The sequence below is a fragment of the Theropithecus gelada genome, chromosome 2 (assembly GCF_003255815.1).
Source record: "Theropithecus gelada isolate Dixy chromosome 2, Tgel_1.0, whole genome shotgun sequence".
NCBI lineage: Eukaryota > Metazoa > Chordata > Mammalia > Primates > Cercopithecidae > Theropithecus > Theropithecus gelada.
In genome coordinates, this window is record NC_037669.1 from 102,087,621 (window position 1) to 102,102,526 (window position 14,906).

Here is a 14,906-nt window from a genome sequence, read left to right on the forward strand (position 1 = left end):
GTCAGGGCCTGTAAAGTGTGCCAAAGAAATAATCCCCTATACTGCAGGCCATACATTTCAATCCCTGTCTCTTGTTAAGTTTGTCTCTTCCAGAATCGAAGCTGTAAAACTACAAATTGTTCTTCAAATGGAGCCCCAGATGCAGTCCACGACTAAGACCTACTGTGGACCCCTGGACCGGCCTGCTAGCCCATGCTGCGATGTTGATGATATCAAAGGCACCCCTCCCGAGGAAATCTCAACTGCACAACTCCTACTATGCCCCAATTCAGCAGGAAGCAGTTAGAGCGGTCGTCAGCCAACCTCCCCAACAGCACTTGGGTTTTCCTGTTGAGAGGGGGACTGAGACACAGGACTAGCTGGATTTCCTAGGCCAACTAAGAATCCTTAAGCCTAGCTGGGAAGGTGACCGCTTCCACCTTTAAACACGGGGCTTGCATCTTAGCTCACACCCGACCAATCAGATAGTAAAGAGAGCTCACTAAAATACTAATTAGGCAAAAAAAAGGAGGTAAAGAAATAGCCAATCATCTATCACCTGAGAGCACAGTGAGAGTGACAGTGATTGGGATATAAACCCAGGCATTCGAGCCAGCAACAGCTACCCCTTTGGGTTCCCTCCCTTCGTATGGGAGCTCTGTTTTCACTCTATAAAATCTTGCAACTGCACACTCTACTGGTCCATGTTTGTTACGGCTCAAGCTGAGCTTTCGCCTGCCGTCCACCACTGTTGTTTGTCGCAGTCGCAGACCCACTGCTGACTTCCACCCCTCCGGATCCAGTAGGGTGTCTGCTGTGCTCCTGATCCAGCGAGGTGCCCATTGCCGCTCCGGATTGGGCTAAAGGCTTGCCATTGTTCCTGCATGGCTAAGTGCCTGGGTTCGTCCTAATCGAGCTGAACACTAGTAGCTGGGTTCCACGGTTCTCTTCCGTGACCCACGGCTTCCGATAGACCTATAATACTCACCACATGGCCCAAGATTCCATTCTCTAGAATCCTTGAGGCCAAGAACCCCAGGTCAGAGAACAAGAGGCTTGCTGCCATCTTGGAAGCAGCCCACCACCATCTTGGGAGCTCTGGGAGCAAGGACACCCTGGTAACAACAGGACAACGAATCACAGTGTGGGACCCTGGACTGGACCTCAGACCAGGAAAAGAACGTTAGTGGGAGAATTGGCCAAGTTCAAGTTAGGTCTATAGATTATGTAATAGTATTGTGTCAGTGTTAATTTTCTGGGTTAGATAAGCAAGATGCCAACATTAGGGGAAGCTGGGTGTAGAAGGAATGTTCATTTTTTTGCAACTTTTTTTTTTTTTTTTTTTTGTAGAGCTAAAGTCACACTCTGTCACCCAGGTTGGATCACAGTGGCACAGTCATAGCTCACTGCAGCTGAACTCCTGGGCTCAGGCGCTCCTTCTGTCTCAGCCTTCAGAGAAGCTATGCTATAGGTGTGTGCCACCATGCAGGGCTAATTTTTTTATTTTTTGTAGAGATGTGGTCTCACTTTGTTGCTTAGGATGGTCTTGAACTTCTGGCCTCAAGTGATCCTCCCATCTTGGTCTCCCAAAGTTCTGGGATTACTGGCATGAGCCACCGTGCCCAGCCTCACAAATTTTGTTAAAACCCTAAAATCATTTCAAACGAAGACAATTTTTAAAAACTGGAATCTTTAAAAGATACCATTTATAATATTGAAATACAGATTAGGAACAATCTAACAAAATGTGTACAAGACACCCATTAGGATGACTATTATTAATTTTTTTAAAGAAAAGGAAACAAATGTTGGTGAGGATGTGGAGAAATTGGAACCCTTTGTATTGGATGTAAAATGGTGTAGCCACTATGGAAAACAATATGATGGTCCCTAAAATAATTAAAAACAGAAGTACCATTTGATTCAACAATCTACTTCTGGGTATATACACGAAAGAATTGAAAGCAGGAGCTCAAACAGATTTGTACATCCATGTTCACAGCAGCATTGTTCACAATAGACAAAAGGTGGAAACACCACAAATGTCCATGGATGGATGAATGGATAAAGAAAATGTGGTATATACACACAATGAAATATGAATCAGCCTTAAAAATGAATAAAATTATAATACACGTTACAGTGTGAATGAACCTTGAAAACATTCTGCTAAGTAAAATAGCAAATCATAAAAGGACATGTATGATTGCACTTATATGAGGTACCTAGTCAAATTCATAGACACAGAAAGTAGAATGGTGGTTACCAGGGACTGAGGGAGGAGGAAAAAGGGAGTTATTATTTAGTAGGTACAGAATTTCAGTTTGGGAAAATAGTTCCGGAGATGGATGGTAGTGAAGGTTGCACAATGATGTGAATTACTTAATACCACTGAACTGTACACTTAACAATGGTTAAGATGTTAAATTTTGTGTTGTGTATATGTTACCACATTTTAAAAAATGGTTTAAAAATATATGCAAGACCTGTGTGTAAAATAATGATAAAATGTACAGAAATATGTGAAGAAAGAAAAGTAAATGTAGAGCTATCTCATGGTCATGAATAAAAGTTGTCAATTCTTCTCCATATTGATCTGTAGATTTCATACAACCCTACTCAAAATCCAGAACATATTTTTTATAAAATTATTTTTGGCAAGATGATTCTAAAATGTATATTGAAGGACAAAGGGTATAAATACCTAAGAAAATTTTGAAGAATAATAAGAATGATGTGCCCTGCGAATTATCAAAATTTATTATAAAGTTATATGAATGAATGAGAATGTGCCAACATAGAAATAGCTAATAGAAAGCCCAGAAATACATCCATGCAAACATAAAGTTTTGATATCTGAGAGGGGAGTGGCAGGATAGGTCAGTAAATGGAAAAATAAAATAAACAAAAATGCCAGCCCTGTTAAGGCCTTAAATTTCAATAATAACACTTCTAATAGAAAATATAAGGGAATCTATTTCTGACTTTCAGATGAGGAAGGATTTCCTAATCAAGACACAAAAACTATGCTGTTTTGTGCTAACCATAAAATTTTAAATTTATAAATTTGACTACAGGTATATAAGAATGTATAAATTGTAGTATATTTATACAGTGAAATACAATATAGCAATATTAAGCTTACAGTCAAATTTAGCAATATAGCAGTTTTAAGCAGACAAAACTTAAAAATGAAAATCTTAAAGTAGAAAAAAATGACACAACTGGAATGAGATATTTGCGCGCGCGCGCACACACACACACACATATCTATATCTGAAAAAGGACTAGGATCAAGAATATGTAAACAGTATGTACAGAACCACAAATCAGGCCAGGCACAGTGGCTCACGCCTGTAATCTCAGCACCTTGGGAGGCCAAGGTGAGTGGAATCACCTGAGGTCAGGAATTCCGACACCACCCTGGTCAAGGTGGTGAAGCCCAGTCTCTACTAAAAATACAAAAATTAGCCAGGCGTGGTGGCACACATCTGTAATCCCAGTTACTTGGGAGGCTGAGGCAGGAGAATTGCTCAAACCCAGGAGGCAGAGGTTGCAGTGAGCCAAGATGGTACCATTGCACTTCAGCTTGGGTGACAGAGCAAGACTCCGTCTGAAAAACAAAAATGGGCCAAAGACCTAACAGGCATTTTATGAAGAGGAAACTCGTGTGGCCTACAAACATGTGAAGATGCTCAACCTCTTTAATAATGAGGGAAATGCAAATCAAGACCATTGTAGGATATTTATACATTCATTTGATTGACAAAACTTGAGAAGTTTTTTGTTTTTTGTTTTTTGTTTTGAGACAGAGTTTCACTCTCGTTACTCAGGCTGGAGTGCAATGGCGCAGCACAATCTCGGCTCACCACAAACTTCTGTCTCCCAGGTTCAAGTGATTCTCCTGCCTCAGCCTCCCAAGTAGCTGGGATTACAGGCATGAGCCACCATGCCTGGCTAATTTTGTATTTTTAGTAGAGATGGGGTTTCTCCATGTTGGTCAGGCTGGCCTGAAACTCCCAACCTCAGGTGATCTGCCCAACTCCACCTCCCAAAGTGCTGGGATTATAGGCGTGAGCCATCACACCTGGCCAACTTGAGAAGTTTGATAATACCAAGTGGTGGAGAAAACTACCTTGCATACATTCCTGGCAGAATTATTCACAGACCCACTTTGGAAAACAATTTGGCATTGTCTTATAAAGTTGAATATCCAGATACCTTATGACCCAACAATGCTACTCTACGCCCAGGTATATACTCTAGGGAGCCATTTGTACATATGATCCAGGAAATAAGTACCAAAATGCTCATGACACTTTTCAAATGTGAAAAAAGAGCCCAAATGCACATCAATGAAAGAATGCGTAAATTGTAGTAGATTTATATAATGAAACACAACATAGCAGTGAAAATGAAGAAGCTTCAGCTCCATCCATCAACCTGTATGAGTCTCAAAAACATGATATTTAGTGAAAAAAGCAAGTCTCAGAAAACTGATGCTCTTTTTACACAGTTTGGAAACAAGCAAGACTAAAGAAATAATTTCAGTGTATCATGCAATGAAACTATAGATTTTTTGAACAACAAGGATGAAATTCAGGAAACCATCTCTGAGGGGAGACAGAGGGATGATGTCAAGGAAGAGGTGAACTGAAATCATTAGAGGTGTTCTGGTGCTTTGGGTGGGTGATGGATTCACACGTGTCTGTTTTTATTTTGAAACAATATTGTACCCAAGGACCCTCTCCTGAAATATCCACTCCTGCTCTTCCTGCAGGGCCCCTCCCCTCTGCTGGAGACTGATAAAGGCAGCAGTCCCCCACTGTGATGGGAGGGTATCCCCTGTTTAGTGAACTTCTGCCTGCTACTACTTGCTCTTAGTATTTTCCACAGCCAAAACCCATCTTCACATTGATCGTATTAATGGCTGCAGGATCCTTAAGGTGCTGTTTACTTCGTGGTAGCTACTGAGCACCAGGGCTGTTTCTCACCGCTTCCTCACTATCCCAGACAACTTTTCTGTACACAGTAATGTGCAGAAGGCTCTCTTTGTTCCCTGGGCTAAGGTCTAAGAAGTAGGACTGTTTATATGGCTCTTGTAACATAGGCTCATAGTGTCCTCCAGAAAGAGCAACCATTTCAGAGTCCACAACAGTTCACGAGGTGTCTGTTTCCTTACAGTCCCACCAGAAAGGTTGGGTCTTATAATTGTATTGTTTTCGGTCATTTTGTAGTATGATAAGACCCTTTGTCTCTGTTCTTGTGATTTTTTTTTTTTTTTGGCAGGAAGCTGATCACCCACATTGTCAGGCCAGGTGTCCTTGAAGGGGACATATATTCTCACATTTCCTACACTCTGGTCCTTTGTCTCGTGGGAACTTGCTCCCTAAGCACTGCAGAAGACACTGAGGCATATTGTAATGATGAACGGAGGCATCCTTTCTAAGTTCTTCCTCTCGTTTCTGCCAAGATCCCTGCAGATTCCCAGCATTCTGAGAAAGTTTCTCCAGATAATTCTTTAGAGGACAGGCCTTGGCTGGGACACCAGAGGCCCTTGCCTGGCTGGGGATAGCACTGTGGTGGGCCTAGAGGGCGGGGATCTGTGGGGAGGCTGAGCTGCATATGCCAAATCTATCCCTCTTAGACTGGCCCTGGAGGAGTGGCCCAGCCTGGCCACCAGCCCCCATGGGGTCCTCACCTGGATATGTTACCAAGCTGCCATGCTAGCCCTAGCCAAGAGCTAGGGCCACTTTCAGAAGCCACCACAAGCCCTTCACTCTACTATTGGACAGGGTGGACAGGGATGGAGAAGGGCTCACTGTCTGCTTGGGGACAAGTCCCCTTTCCCTCTTGGGCCCCTGGTTTTCTACCAGTCACACTAGTGGGCTGCCTCCTTTTCAGACTGCGACTGCTGTTTCATAATCCAGGGAAGAGGTCTCCAGCTCACCGTCCATGGGACAAATCCAGCCTGCAGACACATTTCCCTTGGCTAGCCCATTTGGTGTCTCACTGTATCTTGGAATGTGATTTAACTGCCAAAAGATGATTTCACATACATGCAACGTTTTCTTTTTGAAGTTTGGCCAAAGGGACACCATTCCCATCTGGCAACAATTAGCAAACCTGAGCAGGGTCCCCTCCCTTAGACTGAGAGTTTGCTCTGTTTGTTGTTGTTGTTGTTGTTGTTGTTTGTTTGTTTGTTTTTGAGACAGAGTCTCGCTCTGTCACTCAGGCTGGAATGTAGTGGTATGATCTCGGCTTACTGCACCCTCTGCTTCCTGGGTTCAAGTGATTCTCCTGCCTCAGCCTCCTGAGTAGCTGACTATAGGTGCACACCACCATGCCTGGCTAATTTTTGTATTTTTAGTAGAAATGGGATTTCAGCCACTGCACCCGGCTTCCGCTACTTCTGATTTGTGCATGCAGGAGGCCCAGCAGGGTCCGGCACCATTTGCCCTTTTCACTTGTCTTTGCCTCCTGCCTGGCCCCTAGTTCGGGATCCCTTATCCCAGCAGAATTTGGGGTACATAAGAGGCAGGGAACACAGAGGGAGAGCATGCTCAGATGTGTGTGTGCTGGGAGGTCGGCGAGGCTGCATAAGTGCCCCCCAGAGGGATCTATGCCTAATCCTCAGAACTCGTAAATATGTTTCCTTATATGGCAAGGGGGGGTTAAAGTTGCAAATGAAGTTAAGGTTACTACTTAGCTGACTTTAAAATAGATTATCCTGGATTGTCCGGGTAGGTCCTATTAATCCCAGGATCCTTAAATTCATAGGACCCAAAGAAGCGCAGCTTGATAAAGATTTGGGCAGCCGTCAGTGGCTTTGAAGATGTGAGGGGTCCCAGAGCCAAGGAATGCAGGAGGCTCTAGAAGCTGGAAAAGGCAAGGAAGGAAATGAACTCTGCCCTAGAGCCTCCAGAAAGGAAGGCAACCCTTCTGACACCTTGATCTTAGCCTGCTGAGGCCCATGTGTTCTTCTGACCCCCAAAACCATAAGGTAATAAGTCTCTGCTGTTTCAAGCCACTAAATGTGGGCATTTGTTATAGCAGCGATAGGAAACCAATACAGGATGCATGTGTGTAAGGCTGGAGACGGTGGAGGTGGATAAAGGAGACTTTCCAGGGAGGGAGGGAGGGAGAGAGCCTCCGCTCTCCTCTCAGAGATGTGGCTTCTGGACCAGAGCCATCTGTACCAGTCTCCCTCTGCAGGGACCGCTTCAGCATCCCCCAGCGCCACCTGATACCCCAAGGCCCTGGAGCACTCACTCCCTCTACCCTTCCCAAAGGTCTTCTGCCAGGTAGACGGACCCCAGACAATTGGCTGTCAATGTGCCAGAGAGGTAACTGAGGCCTGGGAGAGGCATAGCCAGGAGCAGCACTCCAGCTGCCGCAGGAAATGGCCAGACGCCACACCTGAGAACTCACGCTTTCTGAGAGGGCAGCCCGCTCCTTCCACAGACTCCCCACAGCCAAACAGGCCCAGGCAGGCTCCTGTCCACACCTGTGCTGAGAACGCGGCCGCACAATTGCCAGGTGCCATCATAATTTCCACCCTCCACACCCTCCCAGCCCTGCCTCCCTGGAGGCAGGACCACAAGCCAAAGCCAGGGCCCACCTGACCACAATCCAGGCCCAGCCAGACCCTTGGAAGCAGAACCTTTGAGTTCCACTGGTGTCCAGGAAGTAGTGTCACAATGGGGTGGGGAGGTCCTTGGGGTGGGCTGGGAATGGTGAGGGGCAGCATTCTACTCCGGGGCACAACTGGCCGCAGCCTCCAGGGGCAAGGCAGGTCAGGAAAACTGCCAAACGGCAACCCCCATCCGCCCGTTCCTTTGTGCAGGCTGTTTCCTCCACATGAGGGCTCCATCTCCACTCACAGAAATTCTCCTGTCCTTGCAGATATCAGTCATTTGTCAACTATCCTTCAAGCCTTCCTGAGCCCACAGCTGGAAACAGCTTGGCCCTACCCCACTCACCTCTGCTCTGTCTCTCTGTGACACTTCCCTACCAACCATCCTTGGTCAGAGCTGCTGGTATCTGACCCATCTCCCCCATAAAGTAGAAGCCTCCTCTGCCAGATTGCAGGAACAAGGCTTCAAGCTTCATGCTTGGGGGAAGGGAGGCCAAAGTAGCAGGACAGGAAAATCAGCACAGGGCCTGGTACAAGGCAGACCGTCCTTGTACCAGTACAGCATGTACTCAGGACCTCAGCAAAATTAGGGCATTGCTATGGTTTAATATTTGTCCTCTCCAAAACTCATGTTGAAGCTTCATCTCCAGTGTGGTAGTGTGTTGGGGCCTTTAAGATGTAATTGGGTCATGAGGGTGATCTGTTAATCCCTGAATCACCATTCATGGATTAATAGATTAATGGGTTAATGAGTTATGACAATGGGACTGGTGACTTTATAACAAGAGGAAGAAAGACAAGCTAGCTTGCTCAGTTCCCTCACCTGTGCCCCCTTGGGACTCCCCAACAGCAAGAAGGCCCTTACCAGATGTATCCCCTAAACCCTGGACTTCCCAGCCTCCAGAACTGTAAGAAATAAATTTCTTTTCTTTATAAATAACTCAGTTTCAAGTAGTCTATTATAAGCAACAGAAAATGGACTAACACAGACACTAAGACACAAAAAAAATTAAAAGAATTTCATATATTTGGGAAAAAACAATGAAGTATTAATCACAGGGAAGCCTACTTACAGCTATTTTGCAGTTTCCTGTGGCTCAACCTTCACTTGTTTGGGGGCAGGGCACTGCAATCTTATTGGTATCTGGGGCATCAGATCCTTCCGCTTTCACCAGACCTCCCTCGGGGTGTCTCAGTGGCTGGTCTGAGCCCCTCACCACCCCCAGAGTTCCCCACTCTTCAGCAGCAGCACTCTGGGGGCCACAGGGACCAAGCAGACAGCACAGTGAGCACCCAGCAGCCATCAGTAAGACTGAAGAGCAGGGAGGGAGCACCCCTTTGTTTTGGTTTTTTTTGGTTACATAAAATCCCAGAACTCGGCTGGGCATGGTGGCTCACGCCTGTAATCCCAGCAATTTGGGAGGCTGAGACAGACGGATCACCTGAGGTCGAGAGTTCAAGACCAGCCTGGCCAACATGGCAAAACCCCATCTCTACTGAAAATACAAAAATTAGCAAGGTGCAGTGGCGCACACCTGAAATCCCAGCTACTCAGGAAGCTGAGGCAGGAGAATTGCTTGAACCCAGGAGGTAGAAGTTGCAGTGAGCAGAGAATTGCACCACTGCACTCCAGCCTGGGTGACAGAGTGAGACTCCTTTTCAAAAAAAAAAAAAAAAAAAAGATCCCAGAACTCTCTGGCCCAATCTCTGGGTAGAGAAGAACTCCAGTAACAGCTGAGATGAATTTCCAATCAGCTCAGTGAGATGGAGGCTCATAGTCTAAAGAAACACTGTGTTTCTTGCAGATATGAGTTTACAGAACAAATATTCATACCAGCTACAAATGTTGATTGCCTTTGTTAAAAATTTAGGAGGTCATTTTTGTTTCCCTTGGTTACGGGTTGAGAAAACTAATAAATATGAGGGTCAAATTGTTTCTAGGCAAAAGGGACTTGCTGTTCAATGTGCTAGAAGCCAATATTATGATACTGGGTTTTTGAGAAAAGAAAAGCTTTTAATTATAGGCCGGCCGACATGGAGACAGGAGTGCAGCTTGAATCTGTCTCCCTGGGCTGGTGCTAAGGCGGTATTTTTATTAGAAAAGGTGTCGGGATTCTGAGATTAGCAGGTGATTGGCGGAAGGAAAGAGGAGGCCTGGAAAGTCCTGGGGCATGTGCAGTTCTCTTCATGACACCTCATAGATCACATGTGCAGGTACGGGGGGAGTGAGAATGAAACACGCAGTGGAAATTCAGGCTGTGATGTCAGCTAGCAGGTTCTGCACAGACTCTAGTTGGCCCCATTGGTTCCAACCTATTTTAGTTTTGTTTTACGAGTCGAGGGAGTTTCAGCTTCTCAGCAAGTTGTTTCTTTTCTTATCTGCCATCCTGCAAACTCAAGAATTTCTGTTAGTCACTGGTGTCTAACTGTTTGGGGCATAGTTTCGCTTTCACACACCTGGACTAAATGTTCAGGACTGATAGTCACCATTGCCCTAAACTTTGAGGAGCAAAATCAAGGAGATACACAACCAGGGTCCAGTGAAGCCACCATCTCTACCCCACAGAGCAAGGGCCAGCCCCAGGGAGGCCCCGGGCACCTGGGAAGCTGGCTTCTTCCTGGTTCCCAGACTAATAACTGTCAAGGCCTGTCCTGGCTCAGACCCCAGACACCTCTGTAGAAGAACGGTGTGGACCATCCATAGATGACACCAGTCCTGCTTCATCTGAAGACATCTGGGAGCAGGAAAACCCCAGAAGGAGCGATACTCTTTCATCTCCACAGAAACTTAAGAGGCAAAAGCAAATTCAGTTCAGAGGCTCCCCACCCACATGCCTGATCCCTAGTCTCCTTGCCTAAGGCAGAGAAAATGGAGAAGAGAGCTGAAGGAGGAAAAGGCCCGACCTTCAGCAGCAACTCCCAGCACTTATGGGGGTAGAGTTAATGGCCTTGCTCAGTGGCTTCATTGCCATCTCTGAGCAGCAGAAGGGCAGGTGAAGGAGTAGGTTAAAGATTTGGTGGTGGGAAGTTTGGGGAGCTGCCACAGGACGGCTTCTCCGATTTCTAAAGGGAGGAGGAGAAGCGATCCACTAGAAGGTGGGAGGATGGGAGGTGTGCAGAGTGGAGGGTAGAAATAGCACGGGGGAGGGCTGGAAAACAAGTGGACTAGAAAGAGCTGGCAGGAACGCTGGGCACTGTTAAAGACCCAGCTGAGGCTGGTGATCATTAATTCACAGCGGAACCGACTTGTCCAGCATGTGACTCTCTGTAGCAATGGCCAGCAGTCTGGGAGGCAGGGAAAGAAAAGGCAGATCACTGGGCTCATTTGCTGCTGTGACTTTGCTAGTTGGGCACAACCAAATGGTAAAAGGATTAAAGTGTAGAGTATTGGCAACAGAGGCAGAAATAATTGCCATCTCTCAATGGAAATTAAATGATGGCTTTTTAATTTTAAAAAGGGTCAACATACCATAGGGGCCAATAAGGCTAAGGATGGTATCATGGAAAGAATGTTCATGTCCCTTTCGAATTTACCTATTAAAGCCCTACCCCTCAATATGATGGTATTTGGTGATGGGGCCACTGGCAGGTAAGTAAGATTGCATTAGGTCAGGAGGGTGGGACCCTCAGGATGGAATTAGCAGCCTTATAAATAGAGGATGAGATGTCAGATGTGACTGTGCATGCCTGAAGTCCCAGCTATTCAGGAGGCTAAGGCAGAGCCCAGGAGTTCTGGTCCAGCAGAGAGAAATCCTTTCTCCCTCCACGTGTGTGCACTGAGTAAAGGTCATGTGAGGCACAGAGAGACCAGGCCATCTGAAGCCAGGGAGGAGGCAGAGGGCCCTCACCAGAACCTGACCATGCCGGCACCTGATCTTGGACTTCCAGCTTCCAGAATTGTGAAAAAAAAAATTAATTTCTGTTTTTCAGCCACCCAGTCAGTGGTATTTCATTATGGGGGGCCCGACTAAGACAAATGAGCCAGAGGGATAGGGTGCTGGAGTCAGAGCATGAGAAGTCAGTTAGAGATTCATTCATCTATGCACTCATATGCCAGAAATTCTTGAGATTTTGGAGGTAGAGATGGATTTCCCTAAGCCGATGGCAGGGTTGGAGTGGAAAAGACAACTATGAGACAGGTAGCGGAGTTCTGGATGGATGAGGCTGTGATCTGGAGGCCAAGAGGTGGGAGCCAGGAAGAGACAGGTTTCCATGACAGGAGGTGTCACAAGTGGGAGGGGTAGTGGTTGAGAAGCTGTAATGGTGGGGAGCAGCCTCCCCATCACCCTCTCTCCTGTGTGAGAGAGGAAGAGGCAGGAGGTAGAGCACCTTCCAAGCAGTGCTGAGGACATGGGTGCCCCTGCCGGCATTGGAGCCACTGTTCCAGTGACACAGGGTATCGCCTGTGGTGGAAGTGGCTGAGATGGGGGATAGGTCAGTGTTGCTGGAGTCAGTGGGGACTGTGTCAATGCAGAAGAGCAGCTGGCTGGGGAAGTGTGGGGGCATCTTAGACTTTAGAATTGAAGTAGAGAACGCAGATGCACAATACAGTGGTCTTCATCTCAGAGGGCCCTGAAGGGGGTGGCCACTGGGCTGCTCTTGGGGAGAGCCAAGGGAGCCCCAGGGCCAAGCTCTTTACCCAGGACACAGGCCAAGAGAGCAGCCAATCAAAGGGCTTTCCTCCAAACCTGCTCTCAGATCCAGCCACTCCCCGGTTCCAGTGCCTCCAGCCCACTTTGTCGTCAGAATGTTGTGAGGATAAAATAAGGTAATAAATGCTTGCTATTAATTAATTTTATCATTGTAATTATGTCCTGCCTGGTTCATCTGCTTCTGCTTTCACTCTCCTCCAACACATTCTTCAGATAGAGAGTGATGTTTAAAATACAAATCTATGGCTGGGCACAGTGGCTCACACCTGGAATCCCAGTACTTTGGGAGGCCCAGGTAGGAGGATCCCTTGAGCCCAGGAGTTTCAGACACGCCTGGGCAACATAGCATCTCTGTCTCTAAGAAAAATTAAAAATTAAAAAACATACAAATCTTAATGGACTTGCTTAAAGAAAAAAGAAAAGCAGTGGCTTTATTGTCCTCAAAACAAAGTCCAAAATTAAGGCTATGGTCTCACAAGCCCCACCTGTGTCTGATTTCTCAAACTCCCAGGATTCCTTCCAGCTGCAGCACCTGCCCACTGCTGGTCATCACCTCAAAAGCTCTTCTGCACCCCCTGCCCACCTTCTCTTCACCTGGTCTCTGGTTCTGTTCTTAGATGCCTGTCCTCAGGGGGGCTTTCTGCCCCCATACACTGGGTCAGCTGCCTTGTTTAACACAACAATGTCCTCTCCTCTTCATGTATGGCACTTCTCCCAAAGTTCTGCAGAGCAGTTTGATGGCTACAGAAGAAGTGTGCATCTTTGGGTCCAGCATGCAGGGCACGGGATGTGGGATCTCCCTGGCAGATCGGTGGGCCCATGAACAGGTAAGCAAGTGAGCCACAGCCCAGGAGAGCATGAGCCAGGACCAAGCTTGAAGATAGCCTTGTTCTGTGTCTGGCAGTGAGCTGGGGGCTGTTGGGGTTTGGGTGCAGGTTGGCATGCCTCTCCTATCTTCCTTGAACTTGGGGGCAGATTGCTGGACCCCTTTGCCTTTTATCCTCAGCCAGAGCACATGAGATTAGAATTATCATGGATCCATGTAAAGGGAATTATGAAATCATCCATTCTAACATGGAAAGGCTAAGGCCCAGAGTAGGAGGGCTCCCGCCCACAAGGCCTGAAATCTGAGTCCTCCACCGACCCCACAAAGCTAACCATAGCACTGAGTAATGGGTCCACTGCTAGCAGGTCCCTCAGATTCGGACTGTTCTGTGTTCTGTAACACCCTCTGGGGGATGGTGGTTCAATATGTGCCGGCCACTGCCTGGCCCAGTAAGGCCCCTTTTCTGTTGTGCTTCTCAGAGTACAGTCAAGATCAGGCTGCATATCTTCTCCTTTGGGGTCCCAGAGGCCTCAGCAGCCGACCTCTCATCAGTGACTGTTAAAGGACACTTACCTATTCATCAGCGCAAACCACAGGACACTTTTAAATACACACAGAAAAAAAAATCTTTCTCCCCAACCAACCATAATCCCCCCAAAAAGAAAAGAAAAAGTCTCCAGGGGCCAGGCGCAGTGGCTCATGCCTGTAATTCCAATACTTTGGGAGGCCGAGGTGGGCGGATCACGAGGTCAGGAGCCCGACCAACATGGCGAAACCCCATCTCTACCAAAAATACAAAAATTAGCCAGACTTGGCCGTTCCGATCTCTTCCTGGGAATGACAATCATTCCGTCTTGAAGGGAGCAAGTGTCCACATCTTAGAGGGGGAAACTGCCTTTAGCTGGGAAATGGCCCTTTCCCCACTTCTATCTGGTTTTCCCCACTCCTTGGCAGTTTCAGCCTGGGAGACATATTGTGCCCAGAAAGACTTGCTAGTATTCCCCAAGAGGACGCCATGAATGGGCACACAGTAGGAAGCTAAATAGAGCTTTTGTCCAGCACTTCAAAGCTGAGAACCGTGAGTGAGAAATATCCATGTGTTTGGAAGAGAGGTGCTGGACACTTCCATGCTGGGTTTACAGGAAACTGGTCCAGCACCTACACCCAACCCCGACCCAGCCATGTAGGAGAAGGTGAGCAAGCATGAGGGGCTGGGGCGCCTGTGAGAAGAGAGACTGGATCCTTCTCCCTAGTGGGAGGTTAGCTGGGGCAAGGCGGGGGCAGTGGCCAGGCAAGCTCTTTTTCTACCATTTGGTGACACAATTATATATGGTGTTCTTGCGGGCTAAGGAGGTGCTGAAGAAGGCAGTCTGGCTTGAGGTCTCTTTATGGGCGCCCATCCAAGAAGGCCATTTTTTTTTTTTGAGACAGAGTCTCTTTCTGTTGCCCAGGCTGGAGTGCAGTGGTGCAATTTCAGCTTACTGCAAACTCTGCCTCCACGGTTCAAGCGATTCTCCCACCTCAGCCTCCTGAGTAGCTGGGATTACAGGCATGCACCACCACATCGGGCTAATTTTTGTATTTTTAGTAGAGACGGGGTTTTTGCCATGCTGGCCAGGCTGGTCTCAAATTCCTGACCTGAGGTAATCTGCCCGCCTCAGACTCCCAAAGTGTGTGAACCACCACACCCAGGCAGGAAGGCCATCTTCTAAGGTTGGGGCTTCCAGCTGTAGGAGAAGTTGTGGCAGTAATGCTGGGTGGGGCTGGAGAAGGGTCCCAAGAGGAGCTGGGAGTGCATTGGGAGCATATTGCT

The 14,906-nt window shown here is 47.2% G+C and overlaps 1 protein-coding gene across 1 annotated transcript in view; it reads right to left on the reverse strand.

Moving 5' to 3' along the window:
• Positions 1-7,640, reverse strand: part of SLC22A14 (solute carrier family 22 member 14) — a 37,397-nt gene extending 29,757 nt beyond the window's left edge. Inside the window, exon 1 of the mRNA XM_025376713.1 lies at positions 7,601-7,640. The gene's annotated coding sequence lies outside the window, so the exon portion shown is untranslated. The remainder of the gene's footprint in view (positions 1-7,600) is intronic.
• Positions 7,641-14,906: the final 7,266 nt, after the last annotated feature.